The sequence below is a fragment of the Callorhinchus milii genome, unplaced genomic scaffold, assembly GCF_018977255.1.
Source record: "Callorhinchus milii isolate IMCB2004 unplaced genomic scaffold, IMCB_Cmil_1.0 Scaffold1, whole genome shotgun sequence".
NCBI classification, from domain to species: Eukaryota; Metazoa; Chordata; class Chondrichthyes; order Chimaeriformes; family Callorhinchidae; genus Callorhinchus; species Callorhinchus milii.
The window spans coordinates 92,613,962-92,631,479 of NW_024704742.1; the positions used below are offsets into that span (position 1 = coordinate 92,613,962).

Genomic DNA, 17,518 nt, shown 5'->3' on the forward strand with positions numbered 1-17,518 from the left:
ATATTGGAGGCCAAGGACAACCCAATGCTCCTTTTCTCCATCACTTTTTAGTATATTCTGTGAAGCGCTTTGAGACATCTAGAACACGTGAAAAGCGCTATATTAAAAGCAAGGATTATTTTATGTTATTTTATTGTTCCCATCCCATTAAAAATGGCAGCCATCACTCCTACCCTTTAAAAAAAACCTCCCTGGACCCATCACTGCTCTCAAACTACCTCCCCATCTCCAACCTCGTTTTCCTCTCCAAGGTCCTGGAACGCGTTGTTGCTTCCCAGCTTCGCTCCTTCCTCTCCCGCTCCCTCCTCTCTCCCCCCCTCCCTCCTCTCTCCCCCCCCCTCTCCTCTCCCCTCCCTCCTCTCTCTCCCTCCCTCCTCTCTCTCCCCCTCCTCCTCTCTCTCCCCTCCCTCCTCTCTCCCCCCCTCTCTCCTTCTCCCCTCCCTCCTCTCCCCCCCCCTCCTCTCTCCCCCTCTCTCCTCCCCCCCTCCTCTCTCCCTCCCCTCCTCTCCCCCCCTCTCCCTCCTCTCCCCCTCCCTCCTCTCTCCCCCCTCCTCCTCCCCCCCCTCCTCTCTCCCCCCCCTCCTCTCTCCCCCCCCTCCTCCTCTCTCCCCCCCCTCCTTCTCCCCCCCCTCCCTCCTCTCTCCCCCCCTCCCTCCTCTCCCCCCTCCCTCCTCTCCCCCCCCCTCCCTCCTCTCTCCCCCCCCTCCTCCTCTCTCCCCCCCTCCTCCTCTCTCCCCCCCTCCTCTCTCTCCCCCCCTCCTCCTCTCTCCCCCCCTCCCCTCTCTCCCCCCCCTCTCTCCCCCCCTCCTCTCTCCCCCTCCTCCTCTCCCCCCCTCCTTCTCCCCCTCTCCCTCCTCTCCCCCCCTCCCCTCTCTCCCCCCTCCCTCTTCTCTCCCCCCTCCCTCCTCTCTCCCCCCTGCTCTCTCTCTCCCCCCCTCCCTCTCTCCCCCCCTCCCTCCTCTCTTCCCCCTCCCTTCTCCTCTCTCTCTCCCCCCCCTCCCTCCTCTCTCCCCCACCTCCTCTCCTAGCCCCCCACCTCCTTTCCTCCCCCCCCCACCTCCCCTCCTTCTCCCTCCCCTCTCCCCCGCCTTCCCTCCCCTTCTCTGTGAGTGAAGCATAGAGAAAATCGAGTGACAACGATTACGGTTGATGTAGCGTCTGATCACGTCATCCAAATGTTTTTCATTTGGTCGGCGGAATCATTTTGTCTGATCCGTGCGGAAACTCATCACCGTGCTTAAGGGTATCCAAACAAACCGTTCCACGTATCCCACCTTGGAGTGGAATGGGCACTCTCTCCCTGGAGGGATGCATCTTTCTTACCCGGGTCTGGAGATTCCTCGACCCAGATTGACAAGAGCCAAGGTTTGGGGTCCCCAGAGTGCGTGTTGGTTTACTGCTGGAATCGAACCGGCTGAAGCCCCCATAGCGTGCCCCTGTCTGGCAAGTTTCCTGCTCCCCATGAGGGCTATGGCTTGCAGGGTTGACAGGAGCTGAGTGGGCTGACTCCCTGCCCCCAGTGACTGGTCTGCCCTGAAGCAGGCTGGCCGTGCTGCCACAAGTAAACCATGTTTATTGTTGTTGTTGTTTATATCTCTCCCCTACCCAACCCCCACAACCCCCGCCCCCCTCCAGGAGGATTGTCAATAATTACTTTTTGACATCTGACAAGTTCAAGTTTGAGCCCCCATAAAGTTGTAAGCCTTTGCAGGTTCTGTTTGCTTTCTGCTGAAATGCTACGAAGAGTAAATGCGTGCTTGCCTTTCTAAATGCACACTTTCAACTTTTTAAATGCTCAACAACAAAAACAAAATTGCGTATATCGAGAGCCTTTCACGTCAGGAGGACGTCCCAAGGCGCTGGACAGTTGGGGGGGGGGGTCAGGATCCGAGCATGGGGGAGGGGAGGGGAGGGGTGCGGGAAGGCGACCGAAGGCACGATCGAAGAAGAGGGTCTTGAGACCGACCTTGAAGGATGCAAGGGAGATGGCGAGGCGAAGGGACTGTCGGATGGAGTTCCAGAGTGTGGGCAGAGAGGCTGAAAGCTCATTCCTGCTGCTGCATGGGACAAGTTTTGTGACATGGAAACTAGTTATCAGAATCTTTCAGAATGGCGTTTTTACTGACCTTAATGTCAAACAGACTTGTTTGGGGTTTTTTTTTTTTTGCTGATTAAACTCCAGCAGTTTTATTCGCATGTGAAAGTAGTTTCACCCCTCCGAGGGAGCGAGTGATGAGAATCTTAATCAGATTTTGACTCTATCACAAAAACCTTTCGTAAAAGAGCGCTGTGAAAAAAAAAGCGAAACACTTGAAATGTAAGCTCCATAATGAACCTGAAAGACAATGATGGCTGCTATTTGTTGGTTTAAATGCGAGGATAATCGCCTACTTGCGTCGTAAAATAGATGAATTGAGTTTTGATCAGCTCGATGGGAAAAGGGCATAAATGGGAAGGCTGGTGCTGTTGGGTCACTGAGCTGAACAGTGGTTTGGGAGAATCTGGCCGGTGGGCTGCAGATAGTGACTTGACCTCAGCTGTTGTCTTCCAGGAGAGGTGCTGAGTGGAGATTTAATGTTCCTCCGCTGGGATTGTCAAATTACCCAGACTGCTCTTAAGCACCTCCCCGTGTAGCAAGTGAGGAGGGTTGGGAGCAAGTCGGGGAGGAAGGGAGGGGGAGTTCGCCTATGAAATGTCAGGAGACTGCAGAAAACAAGATCGTTAAAAACAACTCGTGAGAAAACGCATTTCTGTTCTCGGACACTCTTTAGAATACAGGTATAGTATTTGTAATTTTGCTGCTCTTTGCAAAAATCAAGTTGAGTTCTGTTTGAATGTTTCGTGCACTTCACCTTTTCAAAGCTCCCTGGGAGCAATCCTGTTAGATTTGCATCGCTGGTGAACTTTGTGCCGAATATCTTGTATGTTTTATTTATAACTTGGACACCACACTGTATGACATGCAAACTGTTGAGCTTCCAGCTCAAGGGCTGTGGAAACTGTATTGCTAACAGTTTAGCAGACTTGAACATGTGTTAGACTTGCATTGTCTCTGAAGAAAGACAATGTAAGTTTATGGTAAACTCCAGTGTAACTGCTGAAACAGTATACAAGTATACTGTGAATTATGAATCAGCGAGCTGGTCAGAGTAACATCTGTTGCTCTTTGAAATACAAACACACCGCAGCCTGTATTTGTTCACCTGCAAAACATGGTCATTCGTATCATGGCTGTTTGTGGGACAGTGCTGTGTACAAATTGGCTGCTGCGTTTGTTCACAAATAACTCATTACGCTCTATAGTAAATCTTGTAAAGCGCTTTGAGATGTTCTGATCAATTGATAAGTCACTGTATCAAATGCAAGGATAATTAATTAACATGGTGTACATTATGTACTGGTTTGACTAGACTGTTTGTATTCCCTGATCATTACATTTTGGGAAATGCCAACAGTTTATGGAGTACCTCCAGTACTATTCTGATCTGGTAGTACAGTATAAAGGTTAACTGACAGACCTGTGTTTATACTCGCAGCAAATCTGCAGACTCTGAATACAATGACTTATACACACAGGACAGACAATGTATTTATCACATTAGCATCCTAAAGTGTCCCTGGTTTCATAGAAATGAGCAGGATCAAAGATATCCTCTTGTGGAACTCCAGCCTTGCACTTGCACTTTGGTCAACCAGGGCTCTCTCTGTCTCCTTGTCCTTCTCGACCTCTCGGCCCCTTTCGATACTGTTGACCACTATATTCTTTTCCACCACCTCTCCTCTCACCTCCACCTCAATGGTTCTGTTCTTGCATGGTTCCAGTCCTACCTTTCCCACCGTCTTCACTTCGTGGCCACCAACGGCTTCTTCTCTAGTCACCGCATTGTCACGTGTGGCGTCCCTCAGGGCTCTGTCCTCGGTCTCCTCCTCTTCAATCTTTCCATGCTCCTGCTCGGTGATGTTATCTACTGGCATGGGGTCAATTTCCACATGTATACGGATGACACCCAACTTATCTCAATGACAGCAAACTGCCTCCACCCTCGACTCCAGGACCGTTGATGTCCTGACTAATTGTCTGTCTGACATCAAGTCCTGGATGAGAGTCAACTTCCAGCTCAGTATTGGCAAGACAGAGGCCCTCCTGCTTGGCTTCCACACCTCTACAATATTACCAGCCTCCACCGCTGCCTCTCACCGCAGGCCGCCGATACCCTGATCCACACAGATAACATGTCCTGGCTTGACTACGCCAACCGCCTGCTAACTGGACTTCCCAACTCTTCCGTCCACAAGCTGCAGATTATTCAGAACTCTGCAGCTCATGTCCTCTCCCACACCAGGCTCCGGGAACCTAATAGCCCCGTTGTTTCCCGGCTTCACTGGCTCCCCATTCTTCAGAGAATAGAGTTCAAAACCCTTGTTCTTACCTTCAAGGCCCTCCACAGTGTTGCTCCCCCCGACCTTTCCAACTTCATAACCCCATATCAGCCTGTCTGCTCCCTCCGCTCAGCCTGCTTCAGGTCCCTGCACTTCCCGCACCACTATTGGTGGTCGGGCATTCAACATCTCTCCCTCCACACTCTACAACTCTATCCTGGAGTCCTTCTGCCTCAACCCCTCGCATGCCCCCTTCACGTCCCGTCTGAAGACCTTTCTCTTTGACCATGCCTTTGGCCACCTTAATGCTAATGAGCTGTACACTAACATAACATTAGGAAAGGGATAACATGGGCAATATGGGCGGACATTACGGTGGAATATCTACATGGTGTGTTTAAAAAGGGGTTTCTGCTCTGCCAAGTACAATGCCCAGTTGCTTCTTTACTTGGTGCAGAGAAAAATCTTCATGGATTCTCTTACACCTCCTTGCCTCATGTAAGAGCAGTATTGCAGTCAAGACATTACTCCAGGGGCGTGGGGGAGGGAAGAATGATGGGAGAGACAAAGTGATTTTTTTCAATTCTCCAACTCCAACACAGTAGGATTGAGTTTGTGGAAGTGTCTTCTCAAAATAAATTCTGGTTTCTATTTTTTTAAAAAATCTATTACGTAACGATGCTCTGAATGAACGGAAAGCAAATCCTTTTGGACTGAAAAGTATATTGCCTTTGTTTTGTGCACATGATGAATGTCAGCACACGACGATTTTTGAGCGGGTCAGCGACCTGTAGCTGCACACAGAGGGCCCAATGTATTTATAAATGGGAGTAAATCGCATTGAGACTTGAGTACAGTCAAACTTTGCAAAACTTCTCTTCATCGCACATGTTTTTCTGCTTAACCTTGGCAGAGTCTACATTAAATTCATAAGAGTAGCTCGAACCTTAATCCAATGAATTCCAGAGGGCTAGTCTGCTGATTTCCATGAGTTTATACAGTAGTAACAAAGTTTAACTGTGACCTCTTTTTCACAATCTGTAACTGATGGTACAAGTCAACAAAGTACTGTATATGCTGCTGAGGTTGGAGAGCAAGTTCAATTGAGCAGCATGACCCAGTTGTTGTGAGATATGTAAAGATAAATCTTGTTTGGTTAGAATCCCTTGTTTGTTTGTCTAAAAATGTAATGGAAACTTTTTTTCTTTGTTTGGCTCCTTAACATGATAACAATTTGTTCATGTTTAATTCATGGAAAGAGCTTTGGATTATAGCGGAGATGTATGTTTTTCCAAGGTTGTGCAAATTTCGGGTTTCTAGGTGAGAGAGGAATTTTGAACTGAGCTTATGTTAACTTCAGTCTATAATTGTCATTTTCAGTTACTTGGCTAGCAAGCGATTAACCTCAACCATGTAAAAAGCTCAGCAGTTGAAAAACAAGATAATTTTTACCCAAAGCACCCATTGTACTTGACTAAAGATGAGAAATATTGTGCAATTCCATTGTTCCTCTAACAGACTTTGAAATGTCTGCGTCCTCGAACTTAAGCAATCAAGAAAAGGTCGATGGGATCACCTTTTATAGACCACAGGTGATAATGCAGTTTTTTTGCAAATGGAACTTTATTTGCATACCATGGTTGAGCCGGTAATGTTTGTGTTGAGTATTTGCAGTCATTCAGAAACGTGTAAGTGACCTACATTGACTGGCATTGCAGGGCAGTGTTGGGGGGAGTCCTGCATTGATGGTAGGTGATGTCCTTCAGAGATGATGTTCAAATGAGGTCCTATCTGACTGGTCAGGTGGATATTAAAGATCCCACTGCACTATTTGAAAATAGAAGGAAGTTTCTCCTGTTGTCCTGACCAATAATTCTCCAGTTTGTGGGGCATTGCTGTATGCAAATTTTGCCTGCAAAATAATAATAATAATAATAATAATCCTTGCATTTGATATAGCGCTTTTCACGTCGGGAGGACATCCCAAAGCGCTTCACAGAACACACTGTAAAGTGAATTGACTGTATATTTGTGGGCGAACGCGGCAGCCAATTGCGCACAGCAATGTCCCACAAACAGTCGTAGATTGAAAACGACCAATTTATTATTGTTTTTGGTTTTGGAGGGATTATTATTAGGCGTGTGGAGTAAGGAAACTTGCCCAAGGTTTCGCCCTGCCTGGAATTGAACTCAGGTCTCTCACTTGCAAAGCGAGTGCTCTAACCACTGAGCTACAGGACTCCACTGCATTTTATAATATTATAATATTTTCTGTGAAGCGTTTGAAACGTCCCTCCTTATATGAAAATCACAATATCGAATGCAAGGATGTGGGTGAAGGCAGAATTGGCCTAGGCATGGATGTGGCGTTTAAATTACAACTTCAACCTCTTTCCCTCCGCTACCAGTTTTCAGAAGTACCAAACTGCATTGCTCCTGACATTAGTTTCACTTACAACAAGAACAACAACAACTTGCATTATATAGTGCCCTCCACGCAGGGTGGTTTCACAGAGCATTTAACAATGGTGGAGCCCGAGCCCAAGCCAGGGGCAGGGGAAAAGTGACCGTAGGCACGGTTGAAGAGGAAGGTCTTCAGGAGCAACCTGAAGATGAGGAAGGAGGGGACGAGGCAAAGGGGTTGAGAGAGGGAGTTACGAAGTTTTGGGGCATAGTGGCTGAAGGCACAGCCTCCGATGGTGGAACGGAGGATTCAGGGGTCATGGAGGAGGCCAGACCCAGTAGAGCGGAGGCAGCGGGTACTGCTGTGGGGAGACAGGAGGTTAGAGAGATAGGGGGGTGCCAAGGAATGGAGGGATTTAAACACCAGAGTGAGGATCGTGAAGCCGATCCGCTCTGTGACAGGGAGCCAGTGGAGTTGGCAAGGACTGGAGTAATCGGGGTATGAAGTTTGGTGCGGGTGAGAATGCGGGCGGCAGAGTTTCAAATGAGCTGAATTTTGTGAATAGTGAGGAGAGGAGACCTGCGAGAGGGCGTTAGAGTAGGGTGAGGTGACAAAGACATGGACAAGGGTTTCAGCAGCTTTTGGGGTGAGGTGTTGTCAGACGGGCAATGTGGTGGAGGTGGGAGAAAGCGGTGATGGTCAGGAACTGGATGTGGGGGGAGGAAGGGCAACTGGGGATCGAACCAGATGCCTAAGTTGCGCACGGGTTTAGAGAGTTTAAGGACAGGTCGGGTAGGTTGAGGAGGTCGGAACTATGGAACAGAAGACGTCGACGGCAGCCAAAGAGTATGGCTTCCATCTTGTTGACGTTTAACTGCAGGAAATTTGCGTTCATCCAGCTCTTGTCCGACAGACAAGCTGACAGAACATCAGGGGACTGCGGGTCGCAGCTGGAGGTGGAAAAGTAGAGTTAAGTGTCATCCGCATACATGTGGAAGTTAACCCCGTGTCTGCGGATGACATCACCGAGAGGGAGCATATAGATGAGGAAGAGAAGGGAGCCAAGGATGGATCCTTGGGGTACCCCGCAGGTGACCGGGTGGAAGCGAGAAGAAAAGTCACTTGCAGAAATGTAGTGCTGGCAGTTTGTAAGGTAGGACTCGACTCAAGCGAGTGCGGTCCCACTGAGATGGATGGTGGAAGACAGGCGGTGGAGGAGGATGGCATGATCAACTGTTCAAACACAGCAGAGAGGTCCAGGAGGATGAGGAGGCAGAGGGAGCCCTGGCCACAGATAGAGAGGATATCGTTTGTGACTTTCATGAGCACTGTCTCTGCACTGTGAGCATGGCGGAAATCAGATTGGAGGGGTTAGAGTAGGGTTTGGAGGGAGAAGTGTGCGTGAAGTTAGTTGGCAACGACACGTTCTAGAGCTTTGGCAAGGAAGGGCAGGTTTGAGATAGGTCGGTAGTGGCCGGGTTTGGAGGGATCGAGGGTAGGTTTTTTAAGGAGGGGGATGATGACTATGGTTTTGAGGGGGAGTGGGACTGATCCTGAGGAGAGAGACTGGTTAATAGTGTATGCCAGCAGTGGGCAGAGGAGGGGGAGCTGGGTGATCAGCAGTTGGGTTGGGAGGGGGTCGAGGCAACAGGTGGTGGGTTTTATTCTGGTAGGTTGGATGTAGGATGGGGGCAGTGGTTGAGCTCAGAGCAGGGTGGGTGAGGGAGACGGAATGGAGGTAGTCATAGGCAACGCTGGGCAGAAGGATGAAGCAGCCAGGCGGATGTTGTCAATTTTAGCGGTAGTCCATGACCTCTTCGCACTTGGCATAAGATGTGATGATTGCGGGTCCTTGAGGGGGCGCACGGAGGAGGTGGTGGGCGGTGAGAATAGGATTTTGGAGTTATTGTTGGCCTCCAGTGTGATGTTGAGTAGTGCGCAGTTTTTGTTTGGGACAAGGAGCGGCGGTACGTGTGAAAATGCTCGAGCCACAGCTGGTGGTGAACGGTGAGGCTGGTTTTCTGCCACCTGTGTTCCAGCAGCCAGATTTGGGATTTTAGGGAGTGGAGATGGCTGTTGTACCAGGGGGAGCGGGTGAGTTTGGAGATGGTCCTGGATTTCAAGGGGCAAGGGAGTTGAAGGTGGAGGAGAGGTGATCATGGAGCAGCTTGACGGCCGCTTCAGGGTCGCTCCAGGTGGAAGGCCAGAGGTATAGGAGGTTTGAAGATGAGAGGGACTTTGTGAGCATTTTGGGGAAGCCTTTTCCATGGGCGGAAATGTATGGTTGAGGTCTTGATGGAGGGGAGAGGGATGCGAGAGAAGGAGATGAGGAAATGGTCCAAGATGGCCTTGTTCGTGATGCACAGGTCGAAAATGTCAAGGCTGTGTGTGATGACGAGTTCAAGTGGGTGACCATGGTTGTGGGTCGCAAGTTGATGTGGAGGATGAGATGCAGGGAGGAGCGGAGAGCAGTGAAGTCTGAGGATGTGGTGCAAGGCGAGTGTAGGTGGAGGTTGAAGTCGCCCATTATGAGTAGGCGTTCTGAGCAGAGGGACAGGGAGGAGAGAAGCAGCCAGAGGAATAAGGGGATAGACCGAGGGAAGCTTGGGAGATGAGGGCCAACCCACCACCACGTTGGTTGGGGGGGGTGGGTGGTGTGGAAGGTGTAGCATCCTGTAGTCCCTCTGTCTCACCCCCTCCCTCGTCACCTTCAAGATCCACCTCAAGATCCTCCTTTTCGATTGTGCTCTCCCTGCTTCCCCCACCCCCCGCCCTCCCTTCTCCCCCACCCCGACCCTCAGCTCGGATCCGAAACTCTGTCCAGCACCTCCTGACGTGAAAGGTGCTATACAAATGTAATTTTGTTTTTGTTGTTGTTGTAGCCAGGAGGGGAGGCTTCAACTAGGGGGACGGGATCACTGGGAGAGAGCCAGGTGTCCATAAACCCAAGAATATCCATGTGCTCATCCAGGATGAGGTAATGGATAGTGAGGGCTTTATTGGAGAGTGAGCGGACATTTTGTAGGGAATGCGGATGGGTTTGCTGGTGGGTGGGGAGTTGGAGGAGGGAGTGTTATAGGGAGGATTTGTGGCCATGGGGAAGAGATGACTGGAATTTGAGGAGGGGGGAATTGGCGAGGGTATGGATGAGGGAGGAGGAAGGGGTATTTGCCTTTTGGAGGCGGTTGGTGTAGTGTGGAGAGAGTGAGCGATGGGACAGTTGAGGTGGCTTCTCTGGGACAAACAACGCCAGGATTCTTTTTAGTAAGAATTATCAGTCCTCAATTCTCCTTTCTCCAAGTCAGACTCCCGAGTCTTCAGGGAGTATAGCCTTAATCAGGAAGTCATGGACCTCTGTCATGAGTACATATTTGGCATTGACAAAAGACTTTGCTCCACAAGGTCAGATGGTTTTCTCCTGTCTGTGCAGATCCACAGCATATGTGGGCACCACACCATTTGTGATCAATCTTCATTAGTACTTGTATTTAGGCCTGTGCCTAGTATCTTTATACAGGCATCTTTATAGAACAGTCTAAAGTGAGTTTGACAGGAAAGTTGGCGGTAGTCGCCTTGATAATTTATTTTCATTCAAATGTGTTCATTATTAATGTTGTGCCTTGTACCACGTTATGTGGTTTCTTGCAATAAAAGGGTTCTTTTCTTAAAAAAAAACTCTTAATGTGAGCTGGAAAAATTTTCATTAATATATTTTAACAACTTGTTGCAACATTTTTTAACTGGTAAAGTCTGCTGAACCATTCTTGAGATATCATAACCAAGCCCTTCTGTTTCAGTCCACTTGTGAATCAGCTGTTTTCTGCAGAGAGCTTAGTGAATAGTATCTTCGTGGCATTCAGCAAAGTTCCCACAAAATCCACACTGCGTTGTGGGAAATTCACAGAGACCCATTAAACGTTAATGAATAGAGGCCACATCCTGCTTAAGAATTTGTGCAGCTATATGGAGTCAGGTGACTTCAATTTTTGTTCGGAATGGTTCTTGGTCAACAACAAATCCTGCTCCTCCTGGCCAGAACAGTGGAAAAAATGTCAAGCTTGGCTACAGATTGGTGATTAGGAAGAATGTTGCCCTTGTTCTGTGTAACATGGTGACAGTGCCTGAAAAATTTGTTCCCTTTGTCAAATGATTGGCACGATGAGTCCCTGATAAAACACTGAAGTACTGAAAGGTGGCAAGACATAAATAAAATATACAAAAAGACTCTTGTGTTTCCGCCCTACCCGCCCCCCCCCCCTTTTCCCTCCCAGAGATGCCTTGTACCAGGCACTTTGTATATGCTGAGAAGACTATACCCGAGAGATCTGTTCCTCAGACTCCGCCAATGGTGCCCTATCACTGTCTGAGACATGTCTGAGAACAATCCTCGGTAACTGCTCATCCGATTTTTCTCTCCTTCCTGATTGGAAGTACTTGATCTCTTTCTGGCACCACAATTGAGATCAGGAACTTGCTGTGTCAGAATCTGTGAGCTTGAGGCTTCAACAACAACAAAATTACATTTGTAAAGCGCCTTTCAGGTGGAGAGGACGTCCCAAGGTGCTGGACAGACCGAGTTACGGATCCAAGCTGAGGGTCGGGGTGGGGGAGGGCAGTGGGGGAAGCAGGGAGATCGAAAGCACGGGCGAAGAGGAGGGTCTTGAGGTGGGTCTTGAAGGTGGTGAGGGAGGGGGCGAGGTGGAGGGACTGTGGGATGGAGTTCCAGAGGGTGGGTGCAGAATGGCGGAAGGCCCACCCGCCGATAGTGGGGCGAGCGAGGCGGGGGATGTGAAGCCGGCCGGAGACCGCTGAGCGGAGGGAGCGAACAGGGTGGTAGGGGGTTAGGAGGTCGGAGAGATGGGGGGGGGAGCAAGACCATTGAGGTTTTTGAAGGTGAGGACCAGGATCTTGAACTGTACTCTCTGTGTGATGGGAAGCCAGTGGAGTCGGGTGAGGTGGGGGTGATAGGGTCACGGAGCCTGGTGCGGGAGAGGACATGGGCTGCAGAGTTCTGGATGATCTGCAGTCTGTGGAAGGAGGAGTTGGGGAGGCCGACAAGCAGTGAGTTTGCATAGTCGAGCCTCAATGTAATGAAGGTGTGTTTAGGGTTTTGGCGGCCTGTGGTGTGAGACAGTGTTGGAGCTGGGCGATGTTGCAGAGGTGGGGGAAGACAGAGCAGGTCATGGCGCGAATGTGGGGTAGAATGGATAGTTGAGGGTCAAACAAGACCTTAAGGTTCCGGACTGGCTCAGTGAAGTGGAGTGAGCAAACATGGATGGTGATGCTGTCAGCGCCTGAGGTGAGGAGGCACTGATGGAAGTGAACCAGGAGAGCCTCGGTCTTGTTGATGTTCAACTGAAGAAAGTTAGCTCTCATCCAGGACTTGATGTCTGACAGACAGTGGTCCTGGAGTCAAGGGTGGAGGCAGAGAGGTAGAGTTTGGTGTCACCCGCATACATGTGGAAGTTGATCCCATGTCTGTGGAGGATGTCACCAATAGGAAGCATATAAACATTGAAGAGGAGGGGACCAAGGACAGTGCCCCGAGAAATGCTGCACGAGACGGTCTGGGGGTTAGAGGAGATGCTGTTTGAGGAGATGAAGTGCAGGCGGTGTGAGAGGTACGATCTGAACCAATCAAGGACAGCGCCGTGGAGGTTGAGGTGAGAGGTTAGGTGGTTGATGCGGATAGAGTGGTCGACGGTGTCGAAAGCAGCAGAGAGGTCAAGGAGGACGAGGAGGCAGAGGAAGCCCTGGTCGCAGATGGACAGAATGTCATTTGTCACTTTGACCAGGGGGTTTCTGTGCTGTGGGCGGCACGGAAGCCCGATTGGAGGGGTTCGAGAAGGGAGCGGCGGGAGAGGAAGGAGCAACAACTCGTTCCAGAACTTTGGGGAGGTTGGAGATGGGGCGGTAGTTAGGGTGTGTAGAAGCGTCCAGGGAGCGTGTTTTAAGGATAGGAATGAAGACATTGTTTTTTAAAGGGGTGGGAACAGTACCAGAGGACAGGGAGAGGTTAACAATATCAATGAGTAGAGGGGCAAGGAGATGGAGCTGGGAGGTAAGAAGAGGGTTGGGGACGAAGGAGCAGGTGGTGGGTTTCATATGAGTTATGGTGGTGATGAGAGAGGAGGGGGATATGGGTTCAAAGGTGTGGAGGGAGGGGTGAGTAGGAGCTGCAGTGGGAGGAGGCGATGGAGAGGGGTTAGTAGATGCAGTGGCAGAGGCAGCTGAGTGGATTCCCTTGACTTTGGATTCGAGGAAGTCCAGTGTCACCTCACATTTGGCATTTGAGGTGAGGATGGGTGAGGTGTGAGAGGGTGGGCGGAGGAGTCGGTTCGTGATGGAGAAGAGGAGCCTGGGGTTGTCCTTTGCCTCCAAGATTGTTTGAATAGAACAACGATTTGGTGGAGGCTAGGGCGGAGCGGTAGGATTTGACATGGTCCAGCCAAATCTGCTGATGGACAGTTAGGTTTGATTTAAGTCAGGTGTGCTCAGTGGAACGTGCCTGGGCTTCAAGGGAGCGGAGGTGGCTGGTGTTCCAAGGTGATTTGCGTGAGTAGGAAATGGCTCAGGAAGAGAGGGGAGCGAGGGAATCAAGAAGTGGAGGAGAGGGAGCTGTGGAGAAGGGTGACCGAGGAGTATAGGTCAATGTGGGAGGACGCCCAGAGGGGAACGAGTTAAGATGTCTCCAAGGCAGCTAAGAGTGAGGGGGGTGGGGGGGGGGGGGAAAGATTTTTTTTCCAGGTGCGGTATGAGATGGAAGTGGGTTGGGTGGCAGTGGGGAGAGGGTTTAAGGAATTCAGGAAGATGAAGTGATGATCCGAGATCACTTTGTCGATGATGGTGAGATCCACGACTGTGAGGCCCTGAGTGATCACCAGGTCGAGGGGGTAACCACGGACGTGGGTGGTGGATGTGGAGGGAGAGTTTGAGGGAGGAGATAAGGGAGGAAAAGTCAGCAGAGGTAGAGCAGGAAGGAGTGAAGTGAAGGTTGAAATCACCTAGGATGAGGAAGCGTTCAGAGCAAAGGGAAGATAGAAGGGTGGAGATGTCAGGGATGAAGGTGGGGGAAGGCTTGGGAAGACGGTAGATGAGGAGAATTTTGAGGGAAAGGTTGGAGGGCTGATAGAGGGTAAGGTGCTCAAATGAGGCGAAGGTTCATGGTACAGTGTATTGAAGCTCCAGTAGGCTGCCCTTCGGTGAAATGGACAGTAACCACAAAAACAACAAATTGCATTTACATAGTGCTTTTCATGTTGGTGCAATAACTGAGTCTTCTAGGTTTGCTGAGTGTCGAGTACCTGCGGATGTCCTCAGTACAGGTGTATTGACTCATTTTAAAAGTTGTATAGATTTTTAACTTTGTAATCTGATAACCAAATCTTGGTGTTACAATGTACATGTGTATTATTACAATGAATAGCATTACGTAGTGCTGTTACGATTAATTTAGTACTTGCATTCCCACTCTTGTCAGATGGGCTTTGTGCCGTCATCTGTGATCATCTCATTTCCTGGCAAGGTTTGTCAGCTTGTTACCACTTGTCACTTCTGTTTTGTTTGGCTTTTTTTAAAAAAAACTCTACTTCTGCGCATAAGAGCTAATAGCTGAAGGTGCAGAGGGGATGGATGTTGTGCTTAATATGGAAAGTCAATAAAGTGGCATGGATAAAGGGTGATTTACGAGTACATACACCTTCTTAACCATGATACTGACCAATAAAGACGTCCAGTTTCTCCAGTGTGCTAACAGTATTGGACTCCTCTCCTCAAAACCTCAGGAGGGTGTTTTGTTGTCATACTAATTTGCTATTAAAAGGAAACCCAGCGTAAAGCATAGCAATGTCACTGCACCTCATGTTCTCTTGAAAAGGTGAGCAGTTGTTGGAACAGTGACAGGCATTTTAACAGTGAAGCCTAACATCAGATTTGTATGCTCTCATGTTATAATTGAAACTGTGAAGGTAATAAATTGGAATCCGAAAAAAATGCTGAGATGTATCCAAAGGACTGCATTTGATTGCAGGGAAATATTTTTCCTTAATTGGTTGATACAGTATTTCTGAATTGAGCAAGCATATATTGAAAATAGAATTGTCTCCTTTAGTACTGCATCTGCCTGATATTTTGTAAGAAAATGCTGAGAGATGAAATGGGTCACACATTGATTGGTCTTGAACATCTTTGGCTCCGATCTTAGATTTAACCCTGAGGCTCTCCATTGACTGTTTGCTATCTTAATGCTGTTGCTATGTGAAACTACCATTGACAGTTTTTTTTGTCTAAAACTGTTTGGCACTAAATGGACAAAACTTATTCAAAGAGATCCTCGTGTGAGAAGTGAAAAATATAAGACTGGTGAGAAGGCTTTGCTTTTGAGAGGTTGGGCAAAGTGGAGGAAGGCTTTCTCTGTGAATCTTGCTGTGTTGTACCAAATGCTGGATGCCTGCAATTGGGTTTCATTTCCCAATACTTAACATTCCTTATCTTGGTGGTAATGAAAACAAATCATTAAAAAGCAGCGTGTTTATCAAGTACACCGTGCAGTGATTTCTAAATGGGATTCAATCATTAATTAATCTGGAGTGTATGCTTTGACGAGAGAAAAATGTCACCGACACAATGTACTTGGGATACTGCCCCGCATAAGGGGCGCCATATAAATGCAAGATGTTGTTACTTTCAAAGTGGAGTTCCCATGAATTTTCGTGACATATTTCTGGACTCCCTACTCTGATTCATCAACTTTTGAAATTGTAGGATTCTTGTTGTGGTTTAAGCCCCTATAATACAGTATATGTAATCAGTATATCATGTATGTATTTGAGAGATTTGCAATGAACAGTTAAATTTGTTTCCCCCCAAAAAGTCAGTAATCTGGACTGTTGACATCTGATTAAATTAATTGGATCAAGAAATTCAGATGTCTGCCTGTTCAGGTGGACATTAAAGATCCCATTGCACTATTCAAAAAGAGAAGGGAGATTCTCCTACTGTCTGGCCAACGATCACCCAGATAAAAATATTGGTTATTCACATCCTGTTTTGGGCCAATGCTGTGCAAAAAATGTCTGCCCTGTTTGCCTCCAAATGCACAACAATACAATACAAAGTTACGTTTGTAAAGTACAATAATGCATGAAGCTGTGAATCACTTTTAGACCTTACAAAATGATAAAATGCAAAACCAGGTTATAATAATAATAATAATCCTTGCATTTGATATAGCGCTTTTCACGTCGGGAGAACGTCCCAAAGCGCTTCACAGAATATACTGTAAAGTGAATTAACTGTATATTTGTGGGCGAAACGCGGCAGCCAATTGCGCACAGCAATGTCCCACAAACAGTCATGGATTGAAAATGACCAATTTATTATTGTTTTTGGTTTTGGAGGGATTATTATTAGGCTCTGTGTGGAGTAAGGAAACTTGCCCAAGGTTTCGCCCTCTGCCTGGAATTGAACTCAGGTCTCTCGCTTGCAAAGAGAGTGCTCTAACCACTGAGCTACAGGAGGTTATTAGTATGTAAATAGAATATGCAAAAATGTTCTGTTAATAAATAAGTCATTATGTCCAGCATACTACATTTTATTTGGTGCAAGGCTTTAATCACAGGATCTCTGCAGAGAGAAATACTTTTTGTTAACTATATCCGCAGGCATCTTGTTTGTGTTATTCCTCATGACTATTTCTGAAAATTTAATCTCTAGATATGCCATGTACAATGATTAAGTCCAGCTGCTTGTTTTCCTTCTCCGGTCCTGACTGGCTGAATTTAAAAAAAAGAAACGGATGGTTTCACATGCTGAGATATTTAACCAGGACATGTGACCTAGACCAGGGTGTCAGAGCCAACTGGCTGTATAGGGCCTTAAACCGCATCCAGCCCACAAACATTGTGTGTCCAGAGCCCAGGTTTGCTGTAACCCGATGGGGTAAAAACACCGGCACGAGGCAGCAATTACAACCTGTCAATCACTTTCAAATCAGTAACAGAAGAGACACGGAGAGATTCAGAGACACATGCATACACACGTACACACATCCATACGCATACACCTGCCCACATGCACACCCACAAAGGCACACCCACCCACGCACCGTATCACACACCCACCCACAAACATACACACATGCACACACACGTGTATGTATGTTTCTGGAAGGGAAATACAAAAATATTGCTTATGCCCCCGCAGACGTTTCTCAAATATGGCATCCGACTCTCAGCAGTCAAAAGGTTGGACCATCCTGACTTAGACTTCTGGTTGCTTCCTGAAGGAATGGGTTTTCCAAAGAGTGGTTATCGTTACATTCAGCTGTTTTGCGAGAATGTTTGCGTACCCTTCCTCTTGCACACCAATACATAAATGTAAATTGTTTTCTCGAGGGGAATACGAGTGTGAACTCTTTTGTGTACCCTTATTCTTGCCATTACTATTACCAGGTAAGAATGCGAGCAGTGTTCTGAGTTACGTTGGTCTTCACAGGGATTCACTCTGGAATTTATACTGGTTTTGGAAGTCACTGGGAGAAACTCCCTTGTCTTTTCAAATAGTGACATGGGATCTTTAATTTCAGCTGAATAGGCAGATGGGACTTTGTCTCATCCGAAGGACGGAAAGCTAATTGATAATTCACCTCGTACCTGTTTGTGAGACCTTGCAGAGATTTAAATTATTGCATTTTTCATACGAAAACATTTGACTAATTATTAAAGTGTTTTGACA

The 17,518-nt window shown here is 48.0% G+C and overlaps 1 protein-coding gene across 4 annotated transcripts in view; it reads left to right on the forward strand.

Moving 5' to 3' along the window:
- Positions 1-2,003: 2,003 nt before the first annotated feature.
- Positions 2,004-17,518, forward strand: part of sema4d (sema domain, immunoglobulin domain (Ig), transmembrane domain (TM) and short cytoplasmic domain, (semaphorin) 4D) — a 117,560-nt gene continuing 102,045 nt past the window's right edge. For all 4 annotated transcript variants that reach the window (XM_007900005.2, XM_042333237.1, XM_042333226.1 and 1 more), the window contains exon 1: positions 2,004-2,778. The gene's annotated coding sequence lies outside the window, so the exon portion shown is untranslated. The remainder of the gene's footprint in view (positions 2,779-17,518) is intronic.